Source organism: Ranitomeya variabilis, chromosome 2 (genome assembly GCF_051348905.1).
Source record: "Ranitomeya variabilis isolate aRanVar5 chromosome 2, aRanVar5.hap1, whole genome shotgun sequence".
NCBI lineage: Eukaryota > Metazoa > Chordata > Amphibia > Anura > Dendrobatidae > Ranitomeya > Ranitomeya variabilis.
This window is the reverse complement of record NC_135233.1, coordinates 958,935,416-958,950,873: the sequence shown is the minus strand read 5'-3', so window position 1 is coordinate 958,950,873 and position 15,458 is coordinate 958,935,416.

The window sequence follows — 15,458 nt, the reverse complement described above, 5'->3', positions numbered from 1 at the left end:
TGGTGATGGCGAACTCAGTTGAGGGGTTCAAGAGAGGCCTGGATGTCTTCCTGGAGCAGAACAATATTGTATCATACAATTATTAGGTTCTGTAGAAGGACGTAGATCTGGGGATTTATTATGATGGAATATAGGCTGAACTGGATGGACAAATGTCTTTTTTCGGCCTTCCTAACTATGTAACTATGTAACTATGTAACTATGTAATGTTGCCCCCCAGCGCTCGTTAATGGGGAGAGAGTGTCAGATGATGCTCCCTCTCCCATGATTCCCCTCGCTGCCGACACACAGCAGGTGCGCGATGATGTCACTTCATCGTGCACCTGCTGTGTGTGAGGCCGACAGCAGTGCAGCTCCTGACATCGGAGCAGAGCCACTGCTGGAATCAGTGTGGGAGTGAGGAGGAGAGGTGAGTATTGTGTTTTTTTTCTATATTATTGAGTCCTGGTTGTATGGGGGGTGAGCTGCATGATGCCCTATGGGGCAAGGGGGGGTGATCTGCATGATGCCCTATGGGGCAAGGGGGGTGAGCTGCATGATGCCCTATGGGGCAAAGGGGGTGAGTTGCATGATGCCCTATGGGGCAAGGGGGGTGATCTGCATGATGCCCTATGGGGCAAGGGGGTGAGCTGCATGATGCCCTATGGGGCAAGGGTGAGCTGCATGATGCCCTATGGGGCAAAGGTGAGCTGCATGATGCCCTATGGGGGGAGTAAGTTGCATGATGCCCTATGGGGGAGTGAGATTCCTGATACCCTATGGGAAGGGTGAGCTGCATGATACCCTATGGGGGAGCTGTATGATGCCCTATAAGGGTGAGCTGCATGATACCCTATGAGAGGGGGCAGCATGATACCCTATGGGGTGCAGCATGATACCCTATGGTGGGCAGCATAATACCTTATGGGTGGCAGCATAATACCCTATGAGGGTGGGAAGCATGATACCCTATGAGGGGGCAGCATGATACCCTATGAGGGGGAACAGCATGATACCCTATGAGGGGGCTACATTATATTCCATGAAGGGGCTGTGTTATACCTTATGAGTAGTGTTGAGCGATACCGTCCGATACTTGAAAGTATCGGTATCGGATAGTATCGGCCGATACCCGAAAAGTATCGGATATCGCCGATACCGATACCCGATACCAATACAAGTCAATGGGACACCAAGTATCGGAAGGTATCCTGATGGTTCCCAGGGTCTGAAGGAGAGGAAACTCTCCTTCAGGCCCTGGGATCCATATTAATGTGTAAAATAAATAATTAAAATAAAAAATATTGATATACTCACCTCTCCGGAGGCCCCTGCACCTCACCGCTGTTAACCGGCAGCCTTCTTTGCTTAAAATGAGCTCGTTTAGGGCCTTCCATGACGTCACGGCTTCTGATTGGTCGCGTGCCGCTCATGTGACCGCCACGCGACCAATCACAAGCCGCGACGTCATTCTCTGGTCCTAAATTCCTAATTCTAGGAATTTAGGACCTGAGAATGACGTCACGGCTTCTGATTGGTCGCGTGGCGGTCACATGAGCGGTATCGGAATGCTCAACACTACTTATGAGGGGGCTACATTATACCTTATGACGGGGTTGCAGTTTACTCTAAGGGGGCTACATTATACCCTATGGGGGGGCTGCATTATACTTTTTGAGGGGGTTGCACTATACTCTAAGGGGGCTACATTATACCCTATGGGGGGCTGCATTATACTCTGAGGCTGGTTGCATTATATTCTATGGGGGGCTACATTATATTCTATAGGGGGCTGCATTATATTCTGTGAGGGGGGCTACTTTATATACTATGAGGGGGATGCATTGTACCCTATGAGGGGGCTACTTTCTATTCTATGAGGGGGCTACCCCAACCCCTACAACCCCCGCTACATAATTAAGACGTGTACTACCTTATATTATACCCTGATATTAGCGTGTTTTACTGCACAATTGGTGGTCTTGTATCTATTTCTATGTAGCTACATAGTGGGCTCCAAGAATGATTTTCTCTGGTGGGCCCAAGGTGCTCCAGTCCGACGCTGACAGCATCCATGGCCTATTGATTTACAAAGATAGAACAAGCCCTTCAAAATATAAACTGTTTGTGTGACAGCCCTACATATGAGCTCTAAATCCCAATAATGTTTTAGTAAGGGAATAACCATTATATTTAATATGTTGGGCCTCTTTATTGTACATTATTCTGTATACATTTGTTCTGCATTGCCCTCCTATTGCTAGATATCACCATTGTGTCTGTTACATATTAACAATTTTAGAAAAGTATTATATAAATATTTTTTTTAAAAAAAAAAAGCATAATATCCTAATTGCACGTTTGATTATATCTAATATGAAGAATTGTCACACTGACAGCAGTGTTTAATTGGGTTATTTTTAAAGGCTTGAGATCCATGGCTTGAAACACTTCTCATTCATCTGATACATATGCTTCCTAATTATTGCAATATCTAGGTGAGTCATTTCTATCAATTTTCTGCCTCATTGCCTTTTATATACAACAGTATCATGGCTAAAAGGCCCATTTAAATTTCTGCTGAAGTGAAAACATTTTAAAAATTGCTGGTATTTATTTTCAAGACATCTACTATTTACTGAGCGTAGACTTTGATGCAGATGACATAAGGCCTCCACAGACAGTGAACATGTTGACATAGAACAATTTGCAAGTATCTTGCTATTTGTCTGCAGCAACAAAAAAAAAACAAGTAGACAAATTTGTTGTAAACATATAGTTATTAGAGAAGACACTAAGAGATCATAACAGTGCTTCCAAGGAAACCCTGCAAGTATAGATCGACATTTCACTGCAGCATAACACTATACGCCGACTTTGCAACAAACGTGGGCAAAACAATGGCAAATAAATCTTGGTTAACCCAAAAATGCAGTATCATGACTGCCGTTCAACAAATGCTAACATATTCTATTTTGCGCTACAGTATCTTGATGAGATCTCTCTGCAAACTAACCATCCAGTCCTGACACCAGCGTTCTGAAGGAAACTCAATTCCAGAGGAGAAATATTTATTTAAGATGATAGCAAAAAAGTCACATACTTATCTCTGGAATACAAATTTGCAATTTGAAAGAGTAAATGGTTTAAGATGAAATAAAGTGTAAATGAAAAAAAAAAAGAAAACTGGAGAAAATGCAGCCAAGAAGGAACTTTAAAACTTAACTTTTGGCCAGTAAATAAATATTTCATGCTTTTGATGGAATTGGCAGTAAACATAGCACACAGTAAGTGCACTTCCAGAATGGAGAGCCTGACAAACTTCAGAATATCTCACAAAATAATCCAGATTTTTCCTTACCTGTGTTTACGGCTTTATGGGTCCTTGTAAAAGTGCATTTTGTGATGGATTTTTTAAAATTTATTTTTATTCATTTAGTTTTACTGTAAAGCTTAGGCTGCTTTCACACTAGCGTCAGTACGGGGCCGTCGCGCTGCGTCGGCCCGACGTACCGACGCATACTGTGCAAAAAATGCCCAACGTGGGCAGCGGAAGCAGTCTTAGGACACTTCCGCTGCCCCATTGCAAGGTCCGGGGAGGAGGGGGCAGAGTTTCGGCTGCGCATGCGCGGTCGAAAATGGCGGTCTCGGCGCACAAAAAAAGTTACATGTAACGTTTTTTTGTGGCGGCGGTGCGCCAAAACATGGCGCAAGCATCCCACGACGGTTGCGACGTGTGGCACTGCGTCGCAATGTGTCGCTAATAAAAGTCTATGGAGAAAAAACGCATCCTGCGGGCAACTTTGCAGGATGCGTTTTTTATCTACAATGACGCATTGCGACGTGCAGTGCACAACACTAGTGTGAAAGTAGCCTTATTCACTTCTGATCAGTCTCTTCTTTTTCTAAAACATACATAATACGTCTTTCGAAAGGAAGCAACAAGTAGAAAATAAGCAGAAAATCAAATAAATTCTTAATCTCTTCCTTCTCTTTGGTTCTGCAAAGAGAAGACCGTATATAGCTAAATCAATCCCCCCTTAAAAAAAAAAAAAAACAGTTAAAACTTTCAGAGTGGAAATAGGGAAAATAAAAAAATAGGTATATTTTTTTAAGCTCAAATTTTTTTTTATTAAATATAAGAGTCCAATAAAACATTTCACATTAAGACATAAATTTTCATTTTCCCCACTCTTAACCTCCCTTACCCACCCCGCCCCCTCCTTCCCTTTTAGACAGCTAATGCTTTTCTCTTAACATGTCCTGTAGTATTATATACGTTATCCATATACAATGACTTTTAGGCCGGAGACACACTGCTGCGAGATACGGCCGAGTCTCGCTGGTTAAAAGCAAGCTGTGGCACCGGCACTGTGGAGCGGAGCGTGCAGCTCCATGTATTGCTATGCAGCTGCACGCTCCGCTCCGGAGTGCCGGTGCCACAGCTTGCTTTTAACCAGCGAGACTCGGCCGTATCTCGCAGCAGTGTGTCTCCGGCCTTATTTGTAAACTTATACACCGTAAATATATAGGCGAACCCTCCTCAGGCCTTACTTCTCTAAGCCTCCCATAACCTAGTTCCAGCCAAGGCGTCCACAATTTATCGAACAGGCCCATTTTCCCTCTTTTCTGATATACACCCTTTTCCAGGGTAATGACCTGCTTCACATATTTAATATATTCTCCCCTCGAGGGAGGTTCCTCTTTGATCCAATTTCTGGCTATGACCTTCCGAGCCATGTATGGTAGTCTAGCGATTGCTATTTTCAGCTTGTTATCCACAGCTATCTCTTCCACGTACCCCAACACGCACACCAAAGGTTCTCTTGGAATTACACATCTGTATGCCCCTTCTATCCGGCTTACAACCACCAACCAAAAAACAGTCAATCTTGGACACGACCATAACATATGAAACATTTCAGCACTATCATTCCTACATCTAGGGCATTCTGAGACAGATCTCAACCCAGCTCTATACAGGACATCCGGGGATCTATACACTGTGTGTACAATATAAAGCTGGGAAAGTCTATATGGCTCATTTAGTGATAGTTTCGGTATCCATTCTAATACAGACTCCCACGTTTCATCCTATAAACGACCCAGCTCTCTTTCCCATTTAGCCCTCAGGCCAATCAAATATCCCAATAGGTGAGTGTGAAGTAGATCCTTATATAAAGATGAAATAACACCCCTCATTGTCCCCACTCCACAGATGTAATCTAATACTAAGTCATTTTGAACTTGGAAATAATCCCTCTCATTCTGGGCCACAAACGCATGCTGTACTTGTGCATATTGGAACCCCCCAGATATCCTAAGACCATATTCCGACTGTAGCTGGGAAAAGGATTTCAACCCCCGTCGTTCTAAAATCTGACAGACATACCGAGTCCCCCTGGCTTGCCATTCTGGTATATGTCCCATCGCCAAAAACACCAGTAGATTATTATTAAACCACAGCGTAGAAAACCTGGTCAGACAAGTAACCCCGCAAATTTGTTTAACTCTCCCCCATACTTTATATATCAGAAATAATGTTGGGTATTTCTTCCCCAGTATCCCTAGGGATCCATCTTCCAGACACTGTACCGCCTGACTTCTCTTCACCACCCTTTCTATCAAAAGTTGTGTTACATTGGAAGACGACTCATGTTCCCAGCCCTTTAAATGCTGACATTGGGCTGTCAAGAAATATATTTTAGGGTTAGGTAAAGCCAAGCCTCCAGCGTCCTAAGGGCACTGAAGCGTCTCCAATCTGATTTGCGGGTGTTGCCTCCCCCACACTAGGCCTCTAAATAAAGAGTTAATCAGTTTGAATTTTACACGTGTTATCCAGATAGGTGAGTTATGCAGAACATACAGTATCTTAGGCATCAGAATCATCTTAATGAGATTAATTCGGCCTACAACAGATAAATGCAACATAGACCAAGTCCCTACCTTTGCCTTAAGAGTTCCCAGCACCGGTGTAAGATTCATATGCAAGTAATTCGCAATCGGCAAAGAGATTAGTATCCCCAAATATTTGAATTGATCAGCTACTTTAAGTCTACCCCTTCTGTAGAATCTCCCAGCTCACCCCTGCATCATCCACCATAAGCAGAGTTGACTTATTCCAATTTATTTTAAGCCCCGACAGAGCACCAAATCCCTCGATGAGCCGAATTGCATTACTCAATGAATCATGTGGATCACTCAAGAACAGCACTACATCATCCGCATAAAGCGCTATCTTTTCCTCTATCGATCCATATTTAAACCCAGAGACCAGATCTTGGCGGCCAGCGGCTCCATGGCTAAAGCAAACAAAAGAGGGGAGAGCGGACACTCCTGTCTCCTCCCTCTATGTAGCCTTATTGTATGAGAAAGCTCCCCATTCGCTCTCACCCTAGCTGATGGTTGCGCGTACAATAGCTGAACCAAGGACACAAATTGTGGGCTGAAGCCAAAGAATTGCAATACCAGCCACAAGTATCCCCATTCCACACTGTCAAATACCTTATGGGCATCTAAGGAAGCAATAACTCTATGTCCACCATTATCAGCCCCCAATTGTAAATTAAAAAAAGCCTTCTAAGATTTACTGCCGTGGACCTGTCAGGCAGAAAGCCAGACTGATCTGGATGAATCAACTTAGAAATAACACCCGGAAATCGGGTCGCCAACACCCCAGCCAGAAGTTGAACATCCGTTGTGAGCAAAGAAATCGGGCGATACGATTCAGGCATTCGTAGATTTTTATCTTCCTTCGGGATTACAACTATTATGGCCTCCCTCATGGAGGCTGGAAAAATCCCCCCATTCCTAGCCTAGGAAATAGTAAAAAAAGAAAGGGGACCTGGTGCAATTTAAGCAGAAGGAGATGGATGAAGTTTTAAACACTTGTCTCATATCTGCAACTTTTATATTTAACCCCTTACTGACATCGGACGGGATAGTACATCCGATGTTAGCTCCCCTGCTTTGATGCAGGGCTCCGCTGTGAGCCCGCATCAAAGCCGGGACATGTCAGCTGTTTTGAACAGCTGACATGTGCCCGCAATAGCGGCGGGTGAAATCGCGATTCACCCGCCGCTATTAACTAGTGAAATGCCGCTGTCAAAAGAAGACAGCGGCATTTAACTACCGCATCCGGCCGGGCGGCCGGAAATGACGGCATCGCCGACCCCCGTCACATGATCGGAGGTCAGCGATGCTTCTCCATTGTAACCATAGAGGTCCTTGAGACCTCTATGGTTATTGATTGCCGGTAGCTGTGAGCGCCACCCTGTGGTCGGCGCTCACAGCACACCTGATTTTCTACTACATAGCAGTGAACAGCAGATCGCTGCTATGTAGCAGAGCCGATCATGTTGTGCCTGCTTCTAGCCTCCCATAGAGGCTATTGAAGCATGGCAAAAGTAAAAAAAAAGTTAAAAAAAATGTGAAAAAAATAAAAAAAATATAAAAGTTTAAACCACCCCCCTTTCGCCCCAATCAAAATAAATAAAAATAAAAAAATAAAATCTACACATATTTGGTATCGTCACGTTCAGAATCGCCTAATCTATCAATAAAAAAAGCATTAACCTGATCGCTAAACGGCGTAACGAGAAAAAAAATCGACACGCCATAATTACGTTTTTTTGGTCATCGCGACATTGCATTAAAATGCAATAACGGGCGATCAAAAGAACATATCTGCACCGAATTGGAATCATTAAAAACACCAGCTCGGCATGCAAAAAATAAGCCCTCAACCGACCCCAGATCATGAAAAATGGAGACGCTACGAGTATCGGAAAATGGCACAATTTTTTTTTTTTAGCAAAGTTTGGAATTTTTTTTCACCACTTAGGTAAAAAATAACCTAGTCATGTTAGGTGTCTATGAACTCGTAATGACCTGGAGAATCATAATGGCATGTCAGTTTTAGCATTTAGTTAACCTAGCAAAAAAGCCAAGCAAAAAACAAGTGTGGGATTGCACTTTTTTTGCAATTTCACCGCACTTGGAATTTTTTTCCCGTTTTCTAGTACACGACATGGTAAAACCAATGATGTCGTTCAAAAGTACAACTCATCCCTCAAAAAATAAGCCTTCACATGGCCAAATTGACAGAAAAATAAAAAAGTTATGACTCTGGGAAGGAGGGGAGTGAAAAACGAACACGGAAAAACGAAAAATCCCACGGTCATGAAGGGGTTAATCTAATGCATGTGACCACTATGCAGTTATCTGCATATGGATTCTGAATCTCACTATTTATATAATTGTACTATCTACTTTATCTCCCCCTGCTCTTTTTTGCTGCCCATAATAATACTGCCAATACTGTAGAATACTGCCATGTCAGTCAGTATATCCATGTATTGTTCCCCTGTACCAACTAATTAGTTTATACAGCTTTATTACTAATCGGAACCTTTTTTGCCCCAAAACTTTGGTTTCTTGGTTATCCAACATTGTGTATATTTTTACTGAATCCTTCAATGAATTAATTCTTAGTTATGTATGTAAGTTGTTTAACCCCTTTCTGACCCTGTATGTAGTCAGTATCTTATAGTCAGCTGGTACTTACTGACCTTAGACGTACTGAATGCGTCCAGGAGATTTTGTGCACACAGAGGCTGTGCGCACGCGATTGCCGACAGGTGTCAGCTGATTCTGACAGCTGACACCCATCACCCAGTTCTGGAGCGCTGCTTGCACCACACCCGGCATTTTATCCCCTAAATACCAGGCGTGCAGAGAGAGGGAGCTCTCTCTACACTCCGATTGGTGATCCTGCAAAGTCATAACAGGGGACCGATAATTGCCATGGTGACCCGATGTCATCATGACGACATCATGGTAACCACGCTACGGCAAGCCCCTCAGGCGATGAGTAGAGCACGATCTCAGGGGTTGGTGTCATTGCAGCACTGACAGTTGCAATCCATTGCAAGGCAGATGCATTGCAATGGATTATAACTACTGTATGATCAGGCTAGTGAAAGTCCCATAGTAAAGACAAAAAGAGAAATGATCCAGCTGGAGGTGGAGGCAGTTCAGACTTTGTTTGCTATGTAAAGATTTTTCTTTTTGAAGAACTATTTATCGCTTTAGTTGTCTAATAAAGTCTCACAAAGTCTGAACTGCCTCCACCTCCAGCTGGATCATTTCTCTTTTTGTCTTCATTTGCTGTGGGCGCTCACCCCGAACCGTGCTGGGCGTTGGCAGGTCTGGGGATTTCGTCTAAGACCGGTAAGCTGACTATATTCCTTTTTTCTTTTGTTATTCAAAGTCCCATAGTGGGACAAAGTAAAAAAGTTAAAAAAGTAAAAAAAAAATAATTGTAAAGATTTTTTTTTTTCAAAATCAGTTAATAATATATACACTGCTCAAAAAATAAAGGGAACACTAAAATCCCACATCCTAGATATCACTGAATTAAATATTCCAGTTGTAAATCTTTATTCATTACATAGTGGAATGTGTTGAGAACAGTAAAACCAAAAAATGATCAACGGAAATCACAAGTAATATCCCACGGAGGTCTGGAGTTGGAATGATGCTCAAAGTGGAAAATTAAGTTACAGGCTGATCCAACTTTAGTGGAAATGCCTCAAGACAAGGAAATGATGCTCAGTTGTGTGTGTGGCCCCCATGTGCCTGACCTCCTTACAACACCTGGGCATGCTCCTGATGAGGCGGCGGATGGTCTCCTGAGGGATCTCCTCACCGGCACCTGGACTAAAAAGCATCCGCCAACTCCTGGACAGTCTGTGGTGCAACATGACGTTGGTGGATGGTGCGAGACATGATGTCCCATATGTGTTCAATTGGATTCAGGTTTGGTGAATGGTAGGATCAGTCCATAGCTTGGAAGGGAAGGCGCTCCTTCCCTTCCAAGCAATGCTGTGTGCCCAGTGAGAAGTTTCCCTCCACATATTTGGGTATCAGCGTACTCAGGAGATATTGCACAACAAATTGAGTTGTGAAATTTCTTGTGTTACCATCAAGAAAATACAAAATTTGGGGCTCAAAAACATTGTTGGTGGAAAAATGAGATTTTTTTTATTTTCACAGCTTAATGCTAGAAACTTCTGAGAAGCACCTGGGAGATGTAGACGCTCATGACTAGTGTTGAGCATTCCGATACCGCAAGTATCGGGTATCGGCCGATACTTGCGGTATCGGAATTCCGATACCGGGATTCCGATACTTGGCGCGTATCGGATACCGGAATCGGAAGTTCCATGATTCAAAATTCAGAAATTCAGCCAATGAGAAAGATTCCAAGTGTGGGCACATCCTGTTTAGCATGGAGGGCATGAAACTACTGGCAAGGCTGTGATTGGCTGCTTAAATGATGTCATGATGCAGTTTAAAAGTCGCTGGCGCCATTTTGCGATCACTCTGCTGTGAATTCAGTTAGTGACAGGACGCTGTTTGCTGACTGAGGGACAGTTTAGAGATAGCGATTTGCTTCTTTGTGCTTTCCAAAGGCTAATTTAGCAACCGCTGTGTTCACCTACTAATCACCTTCCTTTTGCCTTGTAGCGCTGTTTTCACAGCGATCTGCAAGGTCTCTCTGTGTGTGTGTGTGAGTGCAGCCCACTCTCTAGTCTGAGTGCAGCCACATAGGCCATCCATAGCTGGTTGTATTCAGTTCAGGGAGGGTGGTTCATTGCCTCATACTGTCCTTTTTTTTTTTTTTTTGAAGTAGTGCAGGCTGCTGCACATTTTTTCCAAAAATTCCTATTAGTGTCTTTCCACCCGTCTCCAGCTAATTTGTGGAAAAACACTACATAGGATAAAGTAGAGGAGGGTTTTTGGGCCTTGCAGCGCCGTTTACGGCTGTCTGCACGGTCTCCGTGTGACTGCAGCTCGCCCTGTAGTCTGTGAGCAGCCGTAGCTTGGTTGTCTCCAGCTCAGGGTTGTTCACTGCGTCATACCGCCAAATCAATTTTCATTTTGTTTTCAAGTAGTGTAGTCTGCTGCTAATTAATTTAAAAAAATCCTATTAGTGTCTTTCCACCCGTCTCCAGCTAATTTGTGGAAAAACACTACATAGGATAAAGTAGAGGAAGGTTTTTGGGCCTTGCAGCGCCGTTTACGGCTGTCTGCACGGTCTCCGTGTGACTGCAGCTCGCCCTGTAGTCTGTGAGCAGCCGTAGCTTGGTTGTCTCCAGCTCAGGGTTGTTCACTGCGTCATACCGCCAAATCAATTTTCATTTTGTTTTCAAGTAGTGTAGTCTGCTGCTAATTAATTTAAAAAATCCTATTAGTGTCTTTCCACCCGTCTCCAGCTAATTTGTGGAAAAACACTACATAGGATAAAGTAGAGGAGGGTTTTTGGGCCTTGCAGCGCCGTTTACGGCTGTCTGCACGGTCTCCGTGTGACTGCAGCTCGCCCTGTAGTCTGTGAGCAGCCGTAGCTTGGTTGTCTCCAGCTCAGGGTTGTTCACTGCGTCATACCGCCAAATCAATTTTCATTTTGTTTTCAAGTAGTGTAGTCTGCTGCTAATTAATTTAAAAAAATCCTATTAGTGTCTTTCCACCCGTCTCCAGCTAATTTGTGGAAAAACACTACATAGGATAAAGTAGAGGAGGGTTTTTGGGCCTTGCAGCGCCGTTTACGGCTGTCTGCACGGTCTCCGTGTGACTGCAGCTCGCCCTGTAGTCTGTGAGCAGCCGTAGCTTGGTTGTCTCCAGCTCAGGGTTGTTCACTGCGTCATACCGCCAAATCAATTTTCATTTTGTTTTCAAGTAGTGTAGTCTGCTGCTAATTAATTTAAAAAAATCCTATTAGTGTCTTTCCACCCGTCTCCAGCTAATTTGTGGAAAAACACTACATAGGATAAAGTAGAGGAGGGTTTTTGGGCCTTGCAGCGCCGTTTACGGCTGTCTGCACGGTCTCCGTGTGACTGCAGCTCTATCCGTTGTCAGTTCAGCCCCAAAAAAATAAATAAATAATAAAGTTCACCAAACACACCAGTTACACCACTTTACATTTGTGTAGGCCACATTAGCTCATATTCAAGTCTAGTCCACACTTTAGAAAATTAGTGTGTCTTATACCTGTTAGGAGGAGTTGCTCAGGAATAAGCACACAAAGCCGTTAGTACTTTTCTGCTTATCTTTATCAGTCAACCAAGATGAAGAAGGCAGTGAGTAAGGCACGTGGGCGTGGGCGTGGGCGCGGAGCAGGGAGGGGACATGGGGATTCTGTGCCTGCTGCGGGCACCGGTGAGTCATCAGCACCCACTTTCACAAGGGAACAGTCGTTCATGCGCAGCTTTGTCGCCGAGCGCCGTACACCGCTGCTGCGTCAAGACCAAATTGAAGCCGTTGTGGGATGGATGGCAGCTAATGCATCAACTTCCATTAGTGCCACATCCTCTCAGACACAGAGCACTGGAGAGCAGCCATCTGTCTCTTCACCACCTGCAAAATTGCCCAGGCAGACAGAGATCCCAGGACAGGAGCAGTCTCTACTTCTGTTCTCTGAATCATCTCTTGGCTTGGAAACAGGGGGCAAGCCAAGCAGCATTGGAGAAATGGAAGAAGAGGCAGGGTGCAGTGATGCCCAACAGCTTTTTCTGTCTTCCTCTGAAGAGGCGGGTGGGCCAGTGGCTCCGGTCACCACCTCGCAGGCCGCATCAGCTGATGATGACACTCAGGTGCCACTTACTGGTGCGTGCTCTGCTGCTGAGACTACCCAGGAGGAGCAGTTGGGGGCAGAGGGTAGTGTAGATGATGAGGTCCTTGACCCATCTTGGCGTCAGGGACAGGAAGGTGGTGGGAGCAGCTCTGAGGAAGAGATTCCCCGTACGGCCCAAAGAGGGAGAGGGAGGGGGAAGACTGCGGATCCTGCAGCCTCCGCTTTGGCACCCGTAAGGAGCATGTCTCTTCCAAAAGTCAAAAGGGGGGCTCCCAAGACTTGCAGTGCCTGGTCCTTTTTTGACACAGTTGCAGATGACATTTGCTATGTCAGATGCAAGGTGTGTCATCAAAAAATCAAAAGAGGTCAAAAAGTCGCCAACCTCAATACCTCCAACATGTGGAAACATGTGCGCAACAGGCACCCGGCGGAGTTAGACAAACACACTGAAGAGCTAGGCCAACCAACAGCGGCAGCTACCACCTCTTCAGCTCGTGTTGCCTCTTCCTCTAGCTCACACGCAGCTGGTTCGGCTTCCTCCCAGGATCGCCGTGGAAGAACCTCTGGCCCTGTTGTCCAGAGACCCGCTGTCATTCCACCCGCAGCACCACTTTCCCAGTCAACCACACACTCCCAGCCCAGTCTACAGCCATCGGTAGTACAGGCATGGGAGAAAAGGCGGCCTTTCTCGTCAAACCACCCACGAGCACAGGCTCTGACTGCAGGCATTGCCAAACTTCTGTCACTGGAAATGCTGTCATTCAGGCTGGTGGAGACTGACAGCTTCCGTGACTTGATGTCATTGGCAGTCCCACAGTACAGTGTGCCCAGCCGCTTTTACTTCAGCAGGCAAGCCGTCCCTGCCCTGCACAAGCATGTTGAGGGACACATAAAACACGCGCTACTGAACGCCGTCAGTAGCAAGGTCCACCTCACCACCGATGCGTGGACCAGTCAACATGGACAGGGGCGATACCTTTCCCTCACTGCCCATTGGGTTAATGTAGTTGAGCCGGGTACAGACCGTGCGAGTGGCGCAGGACGTGTCCTGCCCACTCCAAGGATTGCAGGAATCCATTCTGTACGCATTGACTCCTCCTCTTACACCAGTTCCTCAGAATCATCGCTGCAGGAGCCGTCACAGTCCACCTCCACATGGACCCGTGATGAACGTGTACCTGTTACGACCGACATGAGCACAGCCGTGGCCAAACGTCAACAGGCCGTCTTGAAATTAATTTTTTTGGGGAATCGTAGCCACACAGCGCAGGAGCTCTGGAATGCCATCAAGCAGGAGAGCGATGTGTGGTTTGAGCCAGCGAATCTCCAGCCAGGCATGGTAGTGTGTGATAATGGCCGAAATCTGGTGGCAGCCCTGGGCCTCGGCAACCTCACTCACATCCCATGTCTGGCACATGTGCTCAATTTGGTCGTGCAGAGTTTTTTGAGGGACTATCCGGATCTTGATGCACTGCTGCACAAGGTCCGCCTAGAGTGTGCTCACTTGCGGCGTTCCAGCACGGCAAAAGCGCGCATTGCGGCTCTGCAGCGCCGACACCGCCTGCCGGAACATCGCATCATATGTGACCTACCTACCAGGTGGAATTCCACGTTACATATGTTGGAGCGGTTGTGTGAGCAGCAGCAAGCTGTAATGGAGTACCAGCTGTATCAGGCGCAAAAAAGTCGCAGTCAGCGCCGTACAGACTTCACAACCACAGAGTGGGCCACTATGAAGGATGTCTGCCAGGTTTTGCGTCCCTTTGATTATTCCACGCGGATGGCGAGTGCAGATGATGCACTAGTCAGCATGACTGTCCCCCTTATCTGCCTGCTTGAAAAATCACTGCAAGCGCTAAGGGATGATGTTGTGGAAGAGGTGGAGGATGAGGATTCACCACTTCCATCATCTTCTGGACAGTCAGCGCCACGTGGTTCCTCACAAACGCGTAGGCAGGGGACAGTTTGTGAGGAGGATGAGGAGGAGTCAATGGAGGAGGAAGACATCCGTCCAGAGGAGGGAGTTCCCGAATTGTCCAGTACTCAGTGTGTACAGCGAGGGTGGGGTGATGACGAGCGGGCAGAGATCACGCCTCCAGCTGGGGACAGCGTTTCTTGGGCAGTTGGCAGTCTGCAGCACATGGTGGATTACATGCTGCAGTGCCTGAGAAACGACCGCCGCATCGACCACATTCTCAACATGTCTGATTATTGGGTGTTCACCCTCCTCGATCCTCGCTACCGGGACAACGTAGAAAGCCTCATCACACCGTTGAACCGGGAGCGAAAAATGCGGGAGTACCAAGACACACTGGTCAGTTCCATCATCTTCTCCATTCCAACTGAGAGAAGTGCTGCTACTGCATTCCAAAGCAGCTCAGTGCGTCCAGGCAGTGGTGGAGGCTCTGCACAAAGAGGGAGCAGAAGCAGTGCCTCTGCCCAAGGCAAGACCAGTATGGCCCAACTGTGGCACAGTTTTGTGTGCCCCCCACAAAAGTCTACACCATCACAGACGGCTCCAGTCAGCAGGAGGCAACGGTTCCGTCAGATGGTGACAGACTACATGTCTTGCCCTCTTGCTGTACTCCCAGACGGCTCTTCCCCTTTCAAGTTTTGGGTCTCAAAGCTGGATACATGGCCAGAGCTAAGCCAGTATGCATTGGAGGTGCTGTCTTGCCCTGCGGCCAGTGTATTATCGGAACGTGTCTTTAGTGCTGCAGGTGGTGTACTAACTGACCGTCGCATGCGACTATCCTCCGATAACGTTGACCGGCTTACTTTCCTGAAAATGAACAAGGCCTGGATCTCGCAGGAATTTGCCACTCCTCCTCCTGATTAAATAATT